Source organism: Podarcis gaigeae (assembly GCF_964106915.1).
Source record: "Podarcis gaigeae genome assembly, chromosome: 10".
In the NCBI taxonomy this organism is placed as follows: Eukaryota; Metazoa; Chordata; class Lepidosauria; order Squamata; family Lacertidae; genus Podarcis; species Podarcis gaigeae.
The window spans coordinates 24,131,106-24,152,519 of record NC_139686.1 but is presented as its reverse complement, the minus strand read 5'-3'; the positions used below and the strand labels follow the sequence as shown (position 1 = coordinate 24,152,519).

Sequence of the window (21,414 nt, the reverse complement as noted above, 5' to 3'; positions counted from 1 at the left end):
ACATATTTTCCTGCCCTCCTCCTGACCATATTAGCACAACTCCAAGGCTTCAACCAAACTTAATCTAGTCCAATTATAGCATGTTTTAGATTTATAAATCCCTCTTGTGTTAAATTGATCTTACTCCCAGATTAGTGTGCCCTGGAGATTGATTCTTAAGGAGTTAGTCTCAGCCTGTAGTCACTGTGGGATTGTGGAAAGCAGTGTGATCTGCTTTCATTTTTTAAATGGATCAATTATTTACTGTTTTACTTTTACTAGTAAAAGTGTTTTTCCTAAGTGCTGAATAAAACAAATAAAAGCTACTCCCATTTTCCAGTGTTTTTCTCCAACAGAAAAAAATAACTGAGATAATCAATTGGATTTTAAAATAAAATTTGCATTTTATTAATAAAAATTGAATTGTGTTAAAATTATTTGATTTTATATTTCTCTTTTATAAAATATGCCTCTGTATTCCAGTTGTCTGGAATGAGCCCAGGCATAAGTAGAAATATTTATGGCATTTGGGATTTTGCTCCCATCTTGGCTCCCCACTCCCCACAATGGCTTGAATCAAAAAGCAAAAGGTGGGCATCTATATCAGCTGCAATTGAGATCCAGTACATATGCAGGACTTCTCAATTTTTAAAAAAATAAATTGCAGTCTCCTTAGCGGACAGTAAGATAATATGTTTGTACAAAGAGAGATGTTGGAGCCACTTAATTGTGTTGTGTTGATCATTCCAGAGTGAAAGCAGTTAAATCAATATTTTTATTGCATTACTGGAAGCTCTAGTTGTGAGATATTAGATTACTGATAGCTGACATGGAAATTCAGAGGCATGTAACTGAATCAAACAAATGTTATTTGCACAATATAGGGGCAGTTAATAGCTGCCAATTGAGGTGATTTGTTTCTAATTATTATGACAGGTGTTATATATCAATCAGAGCCACATAATATTAAAATGATACAGACTCACCAGGGTGCTCAGTCAAGAGCACTTTGCAAACAGCTATGTCATGGTGTACTCTAGTGAACTCATTATATCTATTTAACCACACATTCTTGCGATGCGGAGCTTCTCTGACTTTCTCCCTTCTCCTACAGAACTGCAAAAGACCTGCACTGAAAGAGGTATCTTGTTGTTTCAAGTCAATATGGGCTTCCTCACTGGTGTGACTTTTATCTCTCCTTCTTTTCTTTCCCAGTTACCGGAGCTAGTCCTCCAACATAAGAAAAGCTCTCCTAGATCAGGAGAAGGGTCCATCTGGTTTAACATCCTGACTCCAGTCAACAGATGCAAGACCAGCATCTTACGTCCTCAGACAATCAGCTGCTAGGCCCAACTGACCCAGCTGATGCTATCCTTTGACCCAATGCAGTAGATATTATATATGATTTATAACTGCCTTATTTTTTATTTCAATTACTTATATAATAATATATAAGAAGGTAATTCTTTTAGCAAAATATTGGAATTATTTGCACTTTGAAGGGAAACATGGGTTTTGTTTTTAGTTTTTAGTTTTAAAAACATTTAACATGCTTATTCATTAGACCAGCCTTGAAAATGGTCACTGAAATGTTTTCCTTCTTGAAATAATAACAATTATTATTATTATTATTATTATTATTATTATTATTATTAATACCCCGCCCATCTGACTGGGTTTCCCCAGCCACTCTGGATGGCTCCCAACAGAATTAAAAGCACAATAAAACATCAAACATTAAAAACTTCCCTAAACAGGACTGCCTTCAGATGTCTACTAAAAGTCAGATAGTTGTTTATTTCCTTGACATCTGAACAGGAGGGCGTTTCACAGGGCGGGCGCCACTACTGAGAATGCCCTCTGCCTGGTTCCCTGTAAGTTCGCTTTTCACAGTGAGGGAACCACCAGAAGGCCCTCGGAGCTGGACCTCATTGTCTAGGCTGAACAATGCGGGTGGAGACACTCCTTCAGGTATACTAGGCCGAGGCCATTTAGGGCTTTAAAGGTCAGCACCAAATACTTTTTTGTGTTTTATGTCCATGCTTCAATTTTAAAACCTATTGAACTTAATATGATGCACAGTGAGAAAATTTCCCCTCAAGTCTTCTAACAATGGACAATGAGAAATTAAGACACATTTTTGAAAAAAGAAAAAAAAATCCATCCACAATCCAACTCAACACTATGTATCTTTTAAATTCCACTGAGCACAAATCTCAGCTGTGCCTTTCAAAATGTTATGTGTGACCTTGTAGAAAGCCCAGTGAAACCCATGGAAATGTTCCTATTGATGTGAATGGGCGCTAGGCTCCTCCCTAAGTCCCAAATTACAGGTGTATAAGACCTGCTGAGGACACTGAAAGTTCAGACTTAAAGTTCAACAACTGTATACTAAGGAGAATCCAAAGACGGCCGCCTTGGGCGATCAAATATTGATCTATTGACACAACCCCCAGTCGTGTTGTACTGTGGCTCGTTTATCAGTCTTTACTCAGGAGACACCTAAAGCTGAACTCACTTGGAACCTGAATTATCTCTCTTCCTGAAGGCAGGTGGCTTGTCTGTGGTAAGGCAGGGATTACAGCTTCTGCAGAGAGTGTCAGAAATTTTGTAGTGCACCTGCTTTGTCCTATCAAGCGTGTAGATTAAAAAAAAAGTTTACTGCCCTTCCTGGCACTGCCACCGTTCTTTCAAAAACAAACACTCAGGCTGAGCTGTTAAATATAAAATAAGAGTTGCCACCACCCTTTATGGAGCCTGATTGAACTCCACACAGTCCTGTAAGTGAATAGGAAAGATTAGAGATCAATTTCCATACAGGTGTTGTAAGCTCGCTTTAAAAAAACAAACAAAAAACTTACTACAACGTTTAATTGAATGCTGAATGCCTGTGTGCAGGTTCATTTTTCCAAAAGTGCTTAAGGTGGCATTACCTTACACTGCACATTCAAAGGTGATTTTCACTCACCTGCCTAGTATTTCTAAGATGAAAGATTTTGTTAACCCTTATTGGAACAGTCAGAGGGGAAAGGAGTTTGAGAGAAGCAGAATATCAGTCTCTTGATGCAAAATTATTTCTGAATACTTTGAAACTTGGAAAAAATAGACAGAATGAACATTTCCAGGAAGTAGGGAAACTTTGGACCATATAATCATTTCCTCACCCACCCAACAATCAGGTGTGTTTTTTTCTACCAATTTGAGATTGTGGTTCTGACTGATAAGCTGGACTCCAGTCAACTATGGTCCAGAGACCAGTGGCTATATTGATGAGAGTCTCCAGTTTTTTGGTTTTTTTTTATTTTAAGAAGGTTTTTGATTTTTGGTAAACATTGGAAATCATAACTAGAATTTTGTACCCAGAAGAGTTTATTTTAAATAATGCAATATTTTTTAAATTGAATATGAAAAAATGTGATTAGTAGTTCCCATCTTGAAAATGATTCAACACCCCATGACACACATACCATTTCTTATATTTGTATTTGTAAATTGTCTTCTGTATGCTGTTGGGTTTCCCCCCGTAAGATGGTAGGATGGCTTTGTAAGTATAATAATAAATAAACAGGTTTTTTTTAATAAAAAAAGATCAGGTATCAGATGATGTGAAAGACCCCTGCATGAGCCTTTGGAGAGCTCCTGCCAGTCAATGTTAGCCTGACCTGGTACAAGGTAGCTTCTTTTGTTTATAGTCAGTTGCAGATGTGGGCAAATACTGTAGTCTCAGAGAGGAAGAAAGAATGAAAAATGTGGATCCAGGCAATGTATTAGGGATAGCCAAGAGCCAGCTCTCCTAAGCACTAATGATTCCCCATAGCAGCAGAGAATGGGGAAGAAGGCAACAGCCACGATTGGAGCAGTCCTTCCTTCTCCCTAGTCCACCACCCACTACCCTGCTTGTAGTGAAAAATGCTTATCTCTGCTGCACTATATAAATGGCTAGGTCACCTGGCCTACAAGTTGTCACTTGCTCTTTCTTTACCCAAAGGAAGGCAAAGAACACATGAGGATGCTGTTTGCAAAGCAGATTTCAAGTGGGAAATGTATCCGGCCCTGAAAGGGAAGCATTTGTAGAAGGGGTGTGATGGAGTACCCAATAATGTGCATTGATAGATCTCGCTCACATGTGCCTGCATGCGTGTGTGTGCGTGCGTGTGCGTGCGTGTGCGTGCGTGCGTGCGCACCCCCCCCCCACTTCAGGAGTCCGCCTGCACAGATGGAGAAAATCTTAAGTCAATTTCACTAATGTTTGCTTTCGAAGGGGGAATTGTGCAGAGTAGCACTGGATCATATGGGAGAATTTTTTAAAGCATTCTTGAAATGGCACACACAGAGCCTTTTAAGTTTCACTTGGTTTCTCCAGACTCGCTGTGGAGAGGAGGAAGGGGGACACTTGTCAGTTTCACCAGTTTTTATTTGATAAGGCCATTGGTGGTGGACAGGGCAGTTTTGCTAAGGCTGTAGAGGTGGGAGCTCCACATCAGAAACAGAGTTGTCTCTGAAAATTGTAATCATAACCCAGTTTTGAATATACTGTACGCTTGAATAGCTCATTATTCTCTATTTGTTTATTATTCGATTTATTTTCATTTTCATTTGAATCACCATGTAGAAATACAGAAATAAGTAATGCAGAATAAATGATACAAGAAGAATACAGAGTATCCAATGCTGCTACTTCTTCTAAACGTTTTAAAGTCAAGTTCAGTATAAATAGTGGCTGCTCATACTGTTACCAATAAAAAATAAGGTGGCACCACATGTTGAATCTTATTCCAATAATTTACAAAGTATCACTGAATTACAAGCATTCAGGTAGGTAGCCATGTTGGTCTGACAGAGTCTAAATAAATAAATAAATAAATAAATAAATAGTCTAGTAGCACTAAGTTTGTCCTGGGTATAAGCTTTCGTGTGCATGCACACTTCTTCAGATACCTTCAGGTATCATGCATGCACACAAAAGCTTATACCCAGAACAAACATAGTTGGTCTCTAAGGTGCTACTAGACAATTTATTTGTATTACAAGCAATCTCTGGCTGTGGAATACAGTTGCATATGATTGTGCTCAGGCTATTTACCCAACCTGTCCCACCACATTCCCTCTCTTCCTCTTTTCGGCCATGGTCCTCTGGCACAATTGGCAGTGCAGCATTGCTGTACCAGTACAGCATCCTGGGAACTTAGCCTTATCTGTACAATACCATAATTTATTATATACACTGGTCAAGGATCTTTGTATTATATCCAATATTAGTCTTGCAAAGCAAACAACAATCCTTCCCCCTCTTTTTAAGACCAAGACTCAAACTACCTCTTCTAGAATGTTGTTTTCAAAGTCATTCAGGTGATTCTTCAGTAAGACAAATGGCATGGGAAGTTTCCTTAGCCCAAAGCAGTCAAGTATCCATCCCACTAACGTTTGATGAGACTGTTATAGAACCATCTGAGTGTTATTTGGTCTTGCATTTTCTCTTTTTGAAAAGCACTTTCCATATTGTATGAAGTTTGCCTCCCTCCCTTTCTGAAATTAGAGTACCAAAAGAAAAAAGGACTGTGTCCAGTGCTGTCTATGGTACTGAAATTTTCATTCCTTAGACTCCATGTGTTTAATAAGGAAGAAGTTTTTCAAACTAGTGATATTGGAAAGACAAAGTTGAAGGAAACGGAGAGCGGAGGTTGAGGAACTAAATGAGAATGTGAAAAAACAAACAAACCACTGTTCCTGACAGAGGAAGGTCCCTAACTGAGTCATAGAGTGTCTGCCTTGCAAGCAGAAGGTCCCAAGGTAGCGCTGGGAGAGACTCCTGCCTGGAACCCTGGACAGCTGCAGCCAGTCAGCAAAGAGAATAGTGAGCCAGATGGACCAATTCTGCGACTCGGTATAAGGCAGCTTCCTATGTTCCCATGATATTGTGTCTTGTGACCATTAATAACAGTGCAATCAAGAAGAGATGGACTGGCCATGTGTACGTTGGCTTCAGTCTAGTTCTCGTCATATGGAGTTAAAGGTAAAGGGACCCCTGATCATGAGGTCCAGTCGTGGCCGACTCTGGGGTTGCGGTGCTCATCTCGCTTTACTGGCCGAGGGAGCCGGTGTACAGCTTCCAGGTCATGTGGCCAGCATGACTAAGCTGCTTCTGGTGAACCAGAGCAGTTACCTTCCTGCCAGAGTGGTACTTACTTATCTACTTGCACTTTGACGTGCTTTCGAACTGCTAGGTTGGCAGGAGCAGGGACTGAGCAACGGGAGCTCACCCCGTCGCGGGGATTCGAACCACTGACCTTCTGATCAGCAAGCCCTGGGCTCTGTGGTTTAACTCACAGTGCCACCCACGTCCCCATATGGAGTTAGTCACATTCAAAAATGAGTGATCCCAGCTTGAGTTAAATACCCCCCAACACATCAAAAGACACATCCAGCCAAGTCAGAGGAGGAACATAGAAAACTGCCCTATACATTCAGATTATTGGCCCAGCTAGCTCAATATTGCCTACTCTGCCTGGCAGTGACTCAAGGCTTCAAGCAGGAATTTCACCTTGCACTACCTGGTGACACTAAGGACTATGCCTGGGATCTTTTGCATGCAAGGCAGATGCTCTGCCATTGAGCTGTGGTCCTTCTCAGCCTTAGATCGGGATTATCATGTGGCTGCCAATGCACATTGAGATGCATGCATAGAAGCCATCTTCCAAGCAAAGGATCCTTCTTGCTGGAATGAGGCAACGCAATTGAAAACCTGAGGCCAAGCCTGCACATGTGCAGCCATTGCCATTATTTAGAACACAACTGTATAATGCTATGCAAGGGACTGATCCTTCCGGAGCTTACATGACCAGATACTGCCAACTGTATCCACTTCAGATAATTGAGCAAGTAGCAACTCCTGATTTAGCTAGTTCTGCATGTGTGACATTTTTTGTTTGCGTGGTCAATCATATTTTGTTTACTCTTTTATTCCTCCACAACCTAAGAGCTAGAAAGGAAATACAAAAAGCCCACTAAAACATAATGTGCTAAACATTTAAAGTGCTAAAAACACATCAACAGCCTAATTTTACTGGCTTAATCCCAGTCCTCCAAAGACAGATCAATGGAAAGGTATTGGCAGTGCTTCCTAAAAATACTGAAATGCTACCGGGAAAGGCCATAGTTCAGTGTTAGGTCACATGACAAAGCTGGATCAAGAGGTATCCTCTACATACTTGCTCCAGAACAGGCACTTGACCTTTCTCTCGGGCACAGCTTCCATGTTTGGAAACAATATACCTCTGTATTCTAGATTCTGGGGGCACTGTGATGGGGCCATCACCTTCGTGTCTTGCTTGTGAATTTTCCAGAGACACCTGCTGTTCTCCTGTAACAATCCATGGAGGCAATTCTCGTGTTCTTATGAAAGGTTGTGTGAGGAGCCCTTTTAAAGAACAATTCTGTATGCTGCTTATCCAGCCTGAAACACCCTCTCCATGTTAGTAAAAAGGACCCCTTTACGGTTAAGTCCAGTCAAAGGTGACTATGGGGTTGCGGCGCTCATCTCACTTTCAGGCTGAGGGAGCCAGCGTTTGTCCACAGACAGCTTTCTGGGTGATGTGGCCAGCATGACTACACCACTTCTGGCGCAACCAAACACCGTGACGGAAACCAGAGTGCACAGAAACACCATTTACCTTCCCCTAGCAGCAGTACCTATTTATCTACTTGCACTGACATGCTTTCCAACTGCTAGTTTGGCAGGAGCTGGGACAGAGCAACAGGAGCTCACCCCATGATACAGATTCAAACTGCCGACCTTCTGATCAGCAAGCCCAAGAGGCTCAATGGTTTAGACCACAGTGCCACCCGCATACCTTAAAAAGCACCCTATCCATGTTAGTAGCCTCTTTCCGGTCAAAATAGCATTGATAGGCACAACCCCCACCCCATGCAAGTAAACAACATTAGCATTCGTTTCTCTATTGTGGCAGTTCTGCACCCAGACTACATCATATGTGCATACCTGGCCCTGACACATTCAGCAGCTCAGAGTCCCTTTGAAGGTTTGCGTTTGGCTAATGACTTGGAAGTGGAACTTACTCCTGCCAAATGGTGTAGTGCCCAGGGCCTTGGAAGGTTGAAGACCTGTTACCTATTTCTACAACAGAGTCCCTACAGGAACCCTGTCACCAGTGTCCTAGAGCCACCCAATCAGCATGAGGGGGGGGGAGGCTTTATAGCCACAGTCTGATCCAGAGCTAAGCATTTAGGAACACTGAAAACACCAGGCGTTTCAAGAGAACAATGTATGAGTTTTGTTACATACAATGGAACCTCGCAGAAAACATAATAATAATAATAATAATAATAATAATAATAATAATAATAATAATATTTTATTTGTACCCCGCCCATCTGGCTGGGTTTCCCCAGCCACTGTGGATGGCTTTCAACAAAGATTAAAAATACATTAAAATGTCACACGTTAAAAACTTCCCTGAACAGGGCTGCCTTCAGATGTCTTCTAAATGTCAGGTAGTTCCACAGGGCGGGCGCCACTACCGAGAAGGCCCTCTGCCTGGTTCCCTGTAGCTTTGCTTCTTGCAGTGAGGGAACCGCCAGAAGGCCCTCAGCGCTGGACCTCAGCGTCCGGGCAGAATGATGGGGGTGGAAACGCTCCTTCAGGTATACTGGGCTGAGGCTGTTTGGAGCACCCAGATCATTTCCCAAGCGTGTGCATAGAGCATCACAGATATAGCTGAAACACAACCCATGGGGATCTGCATTGACTGTTGCAAAGCATCCCTAAATATTATTGTTGTCTGATTATAAGATGATTGTATAATCTTAGATGGGGTGTGGCTGTGAGAGGGCATGACTGTGACTATCATGAACAGGCCCTGCACTGATGAATCTGCCACTGCTCCAATTCATCAAGCAGGTCTGCTTCAGATATCGGCCACTGACATTTATATTGAGCCAGAATAGCTGCGTTGAGGCCAAAGAAGCCTCGTTTCCCTCCCGTCTAGCTGCTCCATGGTGCTTTTCAGGAACAAGTGAGGGCCCTGGCAATGAATCCAAAGGCCCATCTTGGCATGCGTCTTTAGCTTCAGTGCGGCCTCCTGTACTTAGATGCTGTGCATTGCTATTTGTGTGTCTGCTTTCGCTATACAAATTCCAGGAGACGTCAATCTCCCTCCTTCTTTCTCTTTAGTACTTTACTAAATGAGTGTAATTTCCCCCTGCCCCTTAATGCCTCCCCACTCCCTCCAAACTCCCTCTTCATCTATGAGCAGCATCACTAATTGCTTTTTAGAGTCCCTTTTCTGCTCTCTGTTCAAAATTCACAGGGCATTCCCTGGCTCCTTTATGCTCCCGTTCTGAATCTTTTCAGCTTCTTTTACAAACTTAGCACTTTCTGGGCCTCCCTTAGTTCTTTGCAAAAAAAAGGGGGGGGAGCTTGCTTTTTATTTTTTAGCAAAAAAGCACCCACCCTCATCAAGGCATCCTCCTTTCCCCCCCCCCTCTAAAAAGCACATGCATTGTCCCACCTCCCCTTGAATGAGGGGCTTTGTGTGTGGAATTTCCGGAACACAGACCAATGCTGAAGGCTCTGTGTGAGTGGAGGGGCTTTGGGCAAGCAGCCTCCCTTAAGCCCACCCCATTACCACGGTCACTGTTTGCCCTGGACCTTCTAAAAGAACTATTGTTGCTTGTTGCCAGGTATTCCCTAGCAACATTTAAGCCAAACGGTCTCCTCTATTTATGACCCAAACTTTTCAATGGTTTCCAAAACACGTGCTTGTCAACTCAGGAGAATACGCTTCAAACAGGCACACAAAAGGGAGGGGGCATTAACCGCTGGGCTTTCGCTTAGTTGAAATATGTGTGTTGGGAGTGTTCTTTTTCTAAAAGGAAAAAAAAATCCTTGTCATTTACCTAGGATCTGTAGCCCAAACAATTGCAGCAAAAGCTTTGCCCCTGTTTCCCCTTTTCTCTCTAGCGCCCATCTCTTAAGTCTGGGAGCCCAGGAGGATCAGGGTGGGTAGCAATAACGGTGTGGGGATAGAACTCTTTGCTGAGCCTATATTGGTGTTCTCAATATGTATGGGGGGTGGTTCCCTTAAAGGAAAGAGGCTTCTTTATCGATTCAAATTGTTTGATTTCCATTAGTGTGTACCTGTTAGAGTCATGTTATCGGATGGAGAGTCAATAGATAGCCTTGTACATGTGACACATTAAGTATAGGAATTTAGAATGTGGTGGGGAAAAAGAAAGCTGGATGAATGAGGTATTTCTGGCAGCATGCCCTGCCAATGTCTTTCCTGTAAAAATAAGACAGTTGAGCTGAACTTTTGCGTATGTCGAAACCCTCCACACACAGATGCCACCCCCCCACCCCAGAAACCATTTGAGGGGAGGCAGAATTTTTCACCAACTATGCTGCCACCTGCTTTTTCTTTGAAATGTTGCAGTTCTTTTGTGCACCAGTCCCAGAATGCACTAGGTTTTCAGCCACTGCCGGAATTGCCCCTTCCGCTGCTTCTCTGAGGAGCCCCTCTGCTGCTGCTGCTGCTGCTACTGGTCCAGGAACTACTACCTCTGCAGCCAGCATAAAACTCACCACACTTGGCAGTGACCTCCTTAAATAACAGCAGGTGACATTGTGCCATTTGAAGAATATAAGATAAAGTGAAATCCATTGACGCTGGTTGCCTACCATAGTCAACATTAGCCCAGTTTGGACATTATTCGCTCCTGTGTTGTTCAACAGGATGGTGCTGAGCGGCCTGTCTCTGACATGGGATGTGCCTCCCCAGACACCCATGCATACAGCATGAACATCTGAAGTCAGGAGGCCTTTGCACATACAGACATGCATCTGAAAGTTTCCTTGGAATTTGCAGCCCTCATTGTTGAGGCTTGCAGATTTCAGGGAAGCCTCCCCATGCACAACTATCTTTGTTACATCCATGCAGGAAGGGTAGACTGGCTTCAGGGAAAGGAGCAAACCCCATTTCAAGCCAGGCCCAAATTCTGAGAGGTCTTGGCCTGGCAACATTTTGAGTTGGAGGAGTCCCCTCAGTTGTGACTTCAGCAGCATCTGTGCTACCCAGCTTGATAGAAACCTGTTCCTCAGGAGTCTGGTTTAGTCAATGGATGGCTCAGCGGCTGTGGCTGGACAGCTCCATGCTCCCAGTTCTTAGGTCTGTGTTTTTTGTCAGGCAAACTCAGCAAACCCTTCTATCGGCTGTGGCTTCTATGAAAGCTTCCCTGGTTGCTTCCAGATGAGCATTCATCCCGATTGGTTTGTGGGGAGATGAAATGAAGTCAGCTATTTATTGAGCATTTGGTCTTATTTTTCCTTTTGCAGGGAAGTTAGAGGATGTGGCACCAAAGTGTTATCCCACACTTTCCAGTCATTCTCGCCTCACTTTCCTTATTGCACAAAGTCAGAGGGTTTTTTTTTGGGGGGGGTTCTTGTGCAAAAACCTCCTAATCCATTACAGTTGCACAGCCTGAATTGTGTGTGATTGAGTTCTAGCTGAAAATATTGATGGTCTGCAAATGCCCCCTGTGTTCAGCCATAGAGCATCTTGATATGTCCAAGATAAAAAAGACTCTAGTCTGAAACCGTAGAGTAATGGTGGTGCTGAATACTGAGCTGGACGGACCAATTGTCCATCTTATGTTCCCCACCAGCATTTGCTCACCCCAAATCTCAAAACCAGGTGGATCTTACAGTGAGACAAAACACAGGAGCAAATTCTTCACATTTTTCACAGTTGCACAACATCTAAGCATTCATAAGTGCTCTCCTACACTGATACATTGATATATTTATGCATTCAAAGCAGTGAGCATGCACAATAATACTAATGCTTAATGTTAGAAGCCTCCCTAATTGTCTTCCATAAATATTAAGATGAGATAGGCATTCCTTTATGGGTTTATTATATTTTAAAATTTTAAACTTTTTAAACATTGATGGAGCGTGTGTGCGTGTGTGTGGACACTTCAGGGTAGGGAGAACCAGAAGAAGGAATCTTTAACACTTCCCCCACTTTCCCTCTCCACTTTTGGCTACACAGGATCCTTTTCTCCCAGATATGATCTTCAAATATTTGCAAAATATTTTCATCTAACACACACACACAAATGGTAGCTATATTGCACAATCCTCTCTCAGGGTTCCTTTTCTTTATTTTAAAAGCAGCAAATTGTATAAGCATTTTGACTCCCTGCAGATATATATTTAAATGAGTGTTTTAATGAAATTGTTACCATCTACTCAAGAATTACAAGTGAAATTATAATAAGGCCTGTATGTTTGGAAATCTGTTGAGATTTTCAGATTATGTTTATGCCCTGGGCTTCGCAAGATTAACTTTTCTCTTTCAAATGGCATTAAAAGCATTAGGCCTCAATTAATCAGATTTGAAATTTGGAAACAAAGGAAGTATTTTGTCGGCATAATCACTAAGGGGCCATACGCTGGGCTCTTTTCTAACCAGCCTTTTTAAACAATTATTTCAAGTCCTGATTTTGTTGGGCTTGTGTTGGGCGGGCGGGCGGTGTCCCCCTCCCTTTTCTGGACAGGGTAGCAGGGGGTGGGATGAGGGGGGAGGAAGAGTGGAAAAGTAAAAGAAAAGAAGCCACTGAAATCTGGGCTTTGAATGTTGTAAATGAGCTTGCTGCCCAACACACTCCGCGGCAAGATAAGGGCAGAATGGCATTTGCCGAAATGCTTTGCTATCTCTCCAACAATCCGTCTGGGTTGTGGGCCCCTTGGTAACAGCTTGGCAAATCTGCAAAAGGAATGCAACTATATAGTTTTGTGTGTGGATTGTTGAGTCATTATAGGCTCCAAATTGCACAGCAGATCATTAATCATAGGCCAAGATAGGCAATCGCTGCAGAAACCTGATGAAAAGGATCCCGGAATAATGCCTTCTAAATCATGTTTAACATGCAGACCCTGCCTGCGAAGATATGGAATGGGAGGGGAGGGGAAAGGGAGGGGGGAGGAAATCATCCCTCTTTTAGGAAAGAAAACTTCTACTTATCTTTGATTTGCATTCAGCCCTTCCCTCAATAGTCTTTAAGCCTGTTATTTAATTCATTTTGGTGCCAAGTCCCCATTACAAAGCAAAAAACAAAAAAACAAAAACCCAAGCCAAGGCCTATGCAGTCCATGACCAGCAATGGTACACACACACACACACACACACACACACACACACACACGGCTGCCACAAACTGTCTGTCTTTTCTTGTCAGTTCTGTGTCATTTGTGCCGTTGAACTCTACCAATTTGAAACGCTGACCTCTTCCATAGACAACCTTATTCTCCTCGAGTGAACGAAAGGGCCAAGGCCTACAAACCACTCAAGCGAGAGATAGCAAGAAAAGAGAAAAGTGGTTGACTCGTAAATCAATTTCCATAGGCCACCCAAAACCCATATGCACGGGGACACTGAGTTTTCAGGAAGGCAGGCGGGGTGGGGGTGGGGACACCCTGTGTGAGATTTATTTTTAAACATATTTCATGTAAGTCTTCTTTTTTTTTTTTTTAAAGAATACAGGGGGAAACAGAAAACCTGTGTCATCCAGATACAGAAACAGTAGTACCTCGGTTTAAGAACAGCCCTGCTTACGAACTATTCGGTGTAAGAACCGCAAAACCGGAAGTAGTATTCCGGTTGTGAACTTTACCTCGGTCTACGAACGGAATCCGAACAGTGGAAGGGCACCGGCGGCGGGAGGCCTTGTTAGTGAAAGCGTGCCTCGGTTTAAGGACGGCTTTGGTTTAAGAACGGACTTCCGGAAAGGATTAAGTTCGTAAACCGAGATACCACTGTATAGACAGATGTAGATATATATAGGTCTATAGATATATGAGTGTGGGTGCCAGTAGAGTCCTTTTATACCTATTGTTGGGAAGAAAAAAGGAAATGGTGATGCAAAATGCATGAAAAGGGCTTTGTCAGTAACTGCGGAGTTGCTAATAAAGAATGTAAATCTAGTGCACAAAAGTAGGGCTTGGGAAGGATGTGCCTGTTGAAATAAAATGTACAAGAGAAGATAAACAGGCAAGTGGGGCCCACTGCATCAAGATATTGCAGCTTAAGAGAGTTCCTGATCAGTGTTCAAACACTCCCTCTCCCAGGATGCTCCATTCTTTCCCTGACTCTACCATTGCCACTTCCTCAACAGTAAGTCAGCACTCTGAAAAGGGTTCCTAAGAATTCTGAGTGCCCTTTACCAGCTACAGATTCTTGGGGGAAGCCATGGCTGTTTAAAGTGGTATCATAGTCAGCCTGGATAGCTCAGTTGGTTAGAGTGCAATGCTGAAAACGCCAAGGTTGCTGGTTTGATCCCCGTATGGGACAGCGGCATATTCCTACATGGCAAGGGCTTGGACTAGATGATCCTCGGGCTCCCTTCCAATTCAGTGATTCTATCATACTGCTTTAAACGGGACCATGTTCTGTGTGGCCGAGAAAGAGGAGGTAGTTTCTCTCACCCCTGGCAATTGGTGGCTCAGTTCAGATTCCAGGCTGGGGGCCAGAAATCAATGTAGAAGCATTCTGGGTCTGTCTGAGGGTACAAAAGCCAACCCCAGAAATAGTGCCTCTGTTGATCTGCATACCCTCCAACATTTCTCCATAGAAAATAGGAACGTCCCGTTCCATAATAATATTTTGACTATTTATACCACCCGCATCTTACTGGGTTGCCCAAGCCACTCTGGGCAGCTTCCAACGTATATAAAAACATAACGAAACATTAAACATTTAAAAAACAAAACAAAACTTCCCCATACAGTATTGTCTTCAGACGGCTCATGAGTCAGATAACACCATACCCTCCAACATTTCTCCAATGAAAATAGGGATGGTTCTTCTAAAACAGGGGTGTCCCTGGAAAATAGGGACACCTGGAGGGTCTGGATCTGCATGTGTGAATGAATTGCCTTCTAAGCCAAACACATCGCAAGGATGAGGAAGCCTGGATCTCCGGCTTTGTTAATGCTATCCCTTGTTTTTCTTTCTCCTCTCATTTTATTGCACATACAGGTAGCCTCGCCTTTCTATTGAAATGTCACCGCCATTTAATTAGCAATACATTGTGACCTGAAAGTATAATCAGACAAACCAAGGCCATATGGCAGCATTTTAATCTACTCTGCCAAGATATAATCCTGACAAAATGGCTTCTCTTTTCAATTGCATTATTTCACGCCTTACCAATACAAGGCCTTTTCCGGATTTTTATCCCTGAAGAAACATAAATCACTGTGGAACCAATGCTAATGAAAAGAATAGGAGAGGAGGAGTAATTAGCTGCTCAGAGGAGAAAATAAGGATAAAGATTGGTTAGGAACAGTGGTGCATTTGTGGACCCTCTGCACAGCCCTTTTTTGGGGGTAACTGTAGAATTAGGTGGCAGCATGGACTGCACCACTTCAGATCACAGGTGAGAAGCAAATTACCATACTCTCTTGGAAACAGAAAACCAGCAAAGGAGCTGGTCTACAATCTTAGTTTAAAATTTGCAGGCTTTAAAACAATAGATTGGAGGGAGTTTTCAGAAATGATAACTCCCACCTGAGCTGAGGTAGTACAGTCTACTTCTCACTTTCAATGCCACCACTGGATCAGGTGGGATAAAAGTCAAACCATGTACATATATGTAAGAACATAAGAAGAGCATTATTGGGTCAGAGGAAAGACCAATTTAGTCCAGGACCTTGTTCTCACAGTGGACAACCAGATGCATATGGGAAGCCTGCAAGCAGGACCTGAATGCAATAGCATCCTCACCGCCTGTGATTCTGAGCAGCTGATATTCAGAGTGTACTGCCTCCAATGGTCGGAGAACGTAGCCATCGTGGCTAGTAGCCACAGGAGGAGTGCCAGCGTGGCTCTGCAGCCGTGGGTGCCATACAGCATGCACGGCCCTGGTGCTGGATTTTGTGGGTGCCTGGCCTCTTCATGGGGAAATTTGTGGGTGCTCGGGCACCCAGGGACCCAGCACCTATGAGCCGCAGATAACCTTATCCTTTATGCATTTGTCCAATCCCTTTTTAAAGCCACCCATGCCACTAAATCTTGTGAGGGCAACTCCCATAGTTTAATTTTTCCCTGTGTTAAGAAGTACAGTGGTACCTCTGGTTGCAAACGGGATCCGTTCCGGAGCCCCGTTCACAACCTGAAAGGAACGCAACCCACATCTGCACACACACAAGTCACAATTCGCCACTTCTGCACATTACGTCATTTCGTGCGTCTGCACATGCACAAGTGGCGAAACCTGGAATTAACCCTTCTGGGTACTTCTGGGTCGCCGCGGGACGCAACCTGAAAAAACGTATCATGAAGCAAACGTAGCAAGAGGTATGACTGTACTTTCATCTGTTCAAAAACTCCCAGCGTTCCGTTTCATTTGACGCCCAGAAGTTCTAGTGTTATGTTGAAAAACTTACTTGTTTTCTCTCTCAACCCTTTGTCAAGATTCATTTCTATAGTACAATTTTTATAATCTAGACAGTTCCATCCTTGACTCCCCCCAGACTTTCCTGCCCAACCCACTTTACTGATACCCCCTCACCCAAATTATTTCTTAAATTTGTGTATTTGTTTAATTAGTATGCCACGCTTCATCCATAGAACTCAGGGTGGTTCACAACATAAAAATACAATATAAAAACACAAAATGCCTAATAAAAACAAGAACAAAGGCAACAAAAACATGAGCCAATAAACGTGCTCCCTCCTTCCTCCCACACACACATTTAAAAGGGTATAGGATATATATCAGCCAAAGGCCTGGTTGAAGAGGAATGCTTTCACTTGGCAACTAAAGGTGTATAATGAAGGTGCCAACCAAACCTCCCTGGAAAGAGCATTTCCCAAAGGGGGAGCCACTGCAGGAAAGGCCCTTTCTTGTATTGCCACTCTCCGGACCTCTCCTCGAGGAGGCACATGAAGAAGGGCCTGAGATGATTGCAGGGTCTGGGTAGGTTCATATGGAGAGACGCAGTCCTTGAGCCATTTAAGATGTTATAGGTCAAAACCAGCACTTTGAATTGGGCCCCAAAACTAATTGGCAGCCAGTGCAGTTGGACCAGGATCAGTGTAATAAGCTCAAACTGTCTCTTCCCCATGAGCATCCTGGCCACCGAATTCTGCAGCAGCTGAAGTATAGTAAGATATAAAAGAGTTGCATATGAGCAACTATTTAAAAACAATTATAAATATAAATGTGGTTTAAAACAACAGCATATACCATATATACTCGAGTATAAGCCAACTTTCTCAGCACATTTTTTATGCTGAAAAAGCCCCCCTCAGCTTATACTCAAGTGAGGGTCCTTTCGGGCTGCTCCTTCCTCCTCCGCCGCCTTTGCCGCTATCGGCGGCAGTGGAGGAATGAGCAGCCCGAAAGCAGTCATTGTGGGCTGCTTGTTCTTCCTTCGCTGCTGCCACCGCCACCAGGTTTGTGGTGTGAACTGGTTTATACTCGAGTCAATAAGCTTTCACAGTTTTTTGTGGTAAAATTAGGTGCCTCGGCTTATATTTGGGTCGGCTTATACTCGAGTATATATGGTACATTAAATCAATTTACATCCAAGGTAGATACTAACTGGGATAGTGTTTTAAAGGTTTGTTGTAAGGGGAACATCTTTAGTAAGGGCCAGAAAGACTGTAACAGAGAAGGCGCTTGTGTAATATGCAATGGGTTAGGGTTCCAGAGGGTAGGTGCTAAGTCCAACATTATGTGGAATGGACTTCCTGATAGGATGGCATCTGCAGGATGTTATGAAAAGTATGCAGGTATATTATTCCCCACCTGTCCCTTTGAAAAGCACAGAAGGGCTCACCAAGAAAGGATTGGACTCTGATTTAGGGAGGGAGAACCTACAGCTCTCCAGGTGTTCCTGGGCTACAACTTCCATCATCTCTGACCCTCGACCGTGCTGACTGATGCTTAGGGGAATTGGAGGAGTCCAACAACATCCGCAGGGCCACATGTTCCCCTTCCATGGGACATCATCATCATCATCATCTCTAAAACAGCATCACTATGATTGCGCCATAGGCAAAAGCCAGAGCCAACAGATATGAGGCGCACCATTATATTAAACGTTGATTGCATCAGTTAGCTAACAGGGAGACAGATACTCAGGGAGACTTTTAAGGCAGAAGCAGGGCCCCCCCACTCAGGATTTGAGGGCCCAAAGTGCAGCAGGGTTGGATTCCCACATATTGAAGTAATGCACATTACCATCTAGAGGGGTGATTGTGGTGGTGCATAAGTCTAAAATGATCGCAACTGCATCACTACCCACACACTCAATGCTCCCCCTCCTCTTTGCCTTCCAGTATTTCCACAAGGGGTGGAGGTGCGATTTGCTATGGCAGTTGTCTTTTTTTTCTTTTTCTTTTTTAAGATTTCCAGGGGCGCCTGACAGGCAGGGAAAGGAAGGCGTTAATGTTTTCTGACAGGCGACCCCTAATTGTTGCAGCTTTTCTTCTTCGTGGCCTTTTCTGTGAAATTCTGACTTAGGCGAGGAGCAGCATAACAAAATGCTCCGCCATTGAAATGGGTACCTGCTCTTCTCTTTCCACCACTCAGGGGAGGGGAATAGCATTATTCATGAAGATTTTTCAGCTGGTTTTTTCTCTCTCTTCCTTTTAACCAACCTTCGAGTTGGATGAGAAGACTGGCTAGCTCCCTTTCTCTGCGAAGGCGGAGCTGCCAAGGGGACAATGGAGCCAAACTGTTTTACCCTGTTCAAGAGATAACTATGCTGTTAAGTTGAACATGAGGAAAATTAATCTTCGGGCCTGTATCAATGATGGCTTCGCACTTTTGTTTGGGAATTGCCTCCATGGGATTATTAATAATCCTGCACTGGAAAGTGCCATGACAGTCAACACATAATGGAGGCCTCTGGTGGCAGGGGAAGGTGGAATTTAAAATAAAGTCCTCCTTGCACATTTAAAAGACGCAGCGCAACACCAAAGCATCGGATGTGTATTATGACAGGGGACATAGGCTGGTTGGCGCCAGGGGGCGAGGGAGCAGGCGGTCGGTCTTAAAACCTAAAACGTGCTACTGACAAAGTATGACTTTTTAATAATAATAATAATAATAATAATAATAATAATAATAATAATATATCACTCTTCATCTGAGGATCTCAGAGCAGCTGACAAGATGAAAAAACAAGATATATATATCTTTATCTTCTTATATTTCATTTGTGAATTGCTTCCTATGAAGCATCCCCAAGCAATTTCACAATACAACAAAAATGTGCCTAAGCTCTGTATGTGTATCGGTCAAAGCAATAGCAGATATAAAAACAGGCAGTCAGGAAGCATGAAATCAGTGCAACCTCAACATGCTTAATGCCTCCACTGGATCATATACCTTACTCTGGCTTAAATGATGGTAGTGGCAGCATTTGACAAAGCTCAGATCCATCCTGGTGCCTTCCAGATCTTTTTGCACTCTGACCCAATGACCAAGGCTAGTGGTCAGACAGGATAGGACCTGCAGTCAAGCAACATCTGGAGGGTTCCAAGTCCTTCATCCCTGTCCTGGGTAGTAAATAAATAAGTGCACACATGTCAAACATCAGAAACGGCACTATTGAGAAACCAGTAGGAGAACATTTCAGCATACCAGGACGTTCTGTTCCTGACCTTAAGCTGGTTGTCCTTGAACAGAAGAACCTCAAAGAGAGACACATTCCAGCAAGAAACTGCTGAGTTGGTTTTCTAGGAAATTTAATTCTATTACTTATGGTTTGAATTGAGATTAGAGTGGTTTTCTAATCACAATAAATGCATTACTTGGCTCACCAATGCCAGAATGTTTGTGCAATCACCAAAACTGCACTTTTAACTATTATGGTTTTACATTTATTATCGCCATCTTTTTTTGTTTCTACATTATTTCCCTCTGACTTCTCTATATCCTCCTGCACCATGTGTGCAAATATGCCTTGCAATTTATATTAGCCAGTTCTCAGGTCTATGACTGTTGTTGTTGAGTGCCAGATCGGCCATGAATAAAGTTTATCTCATCCATGACTTGATTGTCTGGTCTCCATTACTGAGGCCTGGGTGGGGGAGCAGGATGGAGTTGCTCACACAGCTGTGCCCACCTGGATATTCGGCACAGCATCAGGACAGACTTGAGGGCCGAGGAGGGAGAGTCGCTGTGGTCTATAGAAATTCTCTTTCTCTCTCCAAGCTTTCTGTCCAGCTGAATGGAGATCTAGTGTGTTTGTTCTTGGTGTTGGGTAATCGGGACAGATTAGGGATTCTGCTGCCCAGCAGTCTTCCTGCCTGAGCTGGCAGACCTGGTGAAAGGTGGTCGTGTTGAGGGTTCCCAGATTGTTGGTTCTGAGGGACTTCAGCGTCCATGGCTAGGCAATTGGCCCTGGGGAGGCTCAGGGCTTCATGGCTGCCATGACAACCATGGAGCTGTCCCAGCATGTCATCGGCTTGATGTATATTGCATGTCACACTGTGGATCTTGTCTTTTCGATTGGGTGGGGGGAAAGTGATCTGGAAGTGGGGGATATTGGCATCAGTCCCTTGTGATGGTCAGAGCAATTCCTGTTGAGCTTTAGGCTTTCAGCACCTTTTGCCCTTTGCAGAGGCAAGGGACCTATTAGGATGGTCCAGAGAGTTGGAGGTTGAGGGATCCAATTGGTTTCCAGGGGATTTTTCAGCTGATATGACTGGCAGTCCTGTCAACACCCTGGCCAATCTGTGGAACATAAGGATGGCTCGGACCATTGACACGATCACCCCTGAGCACCCCCTCCTGCTTCGCTGCATTTTGTTTTGCTCCTCCAGAGCTTAGGGCAAAGAAACAAGCTGGGAGACAGCTTGAACACAAGCGGAGGAAAACTCGAGACAAATGAAACCGAACACTGGTGACTGTGCATTATTGAGCTTACTTGGTGGCAGGCAGCAAAGGCATACTGTATTTCATCATCACCAGTGTGGTGTAGTGCTTAAGAGCGGTAGATTCGTAATCTGGTGAACCGGGTTCACATCTCCGCTTCTCCACATGCAGCTGCTGGGTGACCCTGGGCTAGTCACACTTCTTTGAAGTCTCTCAGCCCCACTCACCTCACAGAGTGTTTGTTGTGGGGGAGGAAGGGAAAGGAGAATGTTAGCCACTTTGAGACTCCTTCAGGTAGTGATAAAGCGGGATATCAAATCCAAACTCTTCTTCTCCTTCTCCTCTATGCTGACAGCAGAGCTTTTCCAGGTAGTGCAGGGCCTCTTGCAAACTGGCCCGAAAGCGGTGCTAGAACCGATGGTAGCTTGGTGTGACTTGTTTGCCAAGCACTTTGAGGATAAAATTGCTTCCATTTGTTGGGACCTTGACTCTGCTATTACAGTGGTACCTTGGTTTAAGAACAGC

At 43.6% G+C, this 21,414-nt stretch overlaps 1 long non-coding RNA gene across 2 annotated transcripts in view; it reads left to right on the top strand.

The window, feature by feature from the left end:
• Positions 1–21,414, top strand: part of LOC310826312 — a 152,696-nt gene that overhangs the window by 129,830 nt on the left and 1,452 nt on the right. The window contains exon 4 of one of the 2 annotated variants that reach the window (XR_014555729.1): positions 1,195–1,329. The exons of the other annotated variant lie outside the window; for it this stretch is intronic. This is a non-coding gene — a long non-coding RNA (uncharacterized lncRNA). Of the gene's footprint in view, positions 1–1,194; positions 1,330–21,414 lie in introns of those variants that run through there. 2 annotated transcript variants of the gene reach the window in all.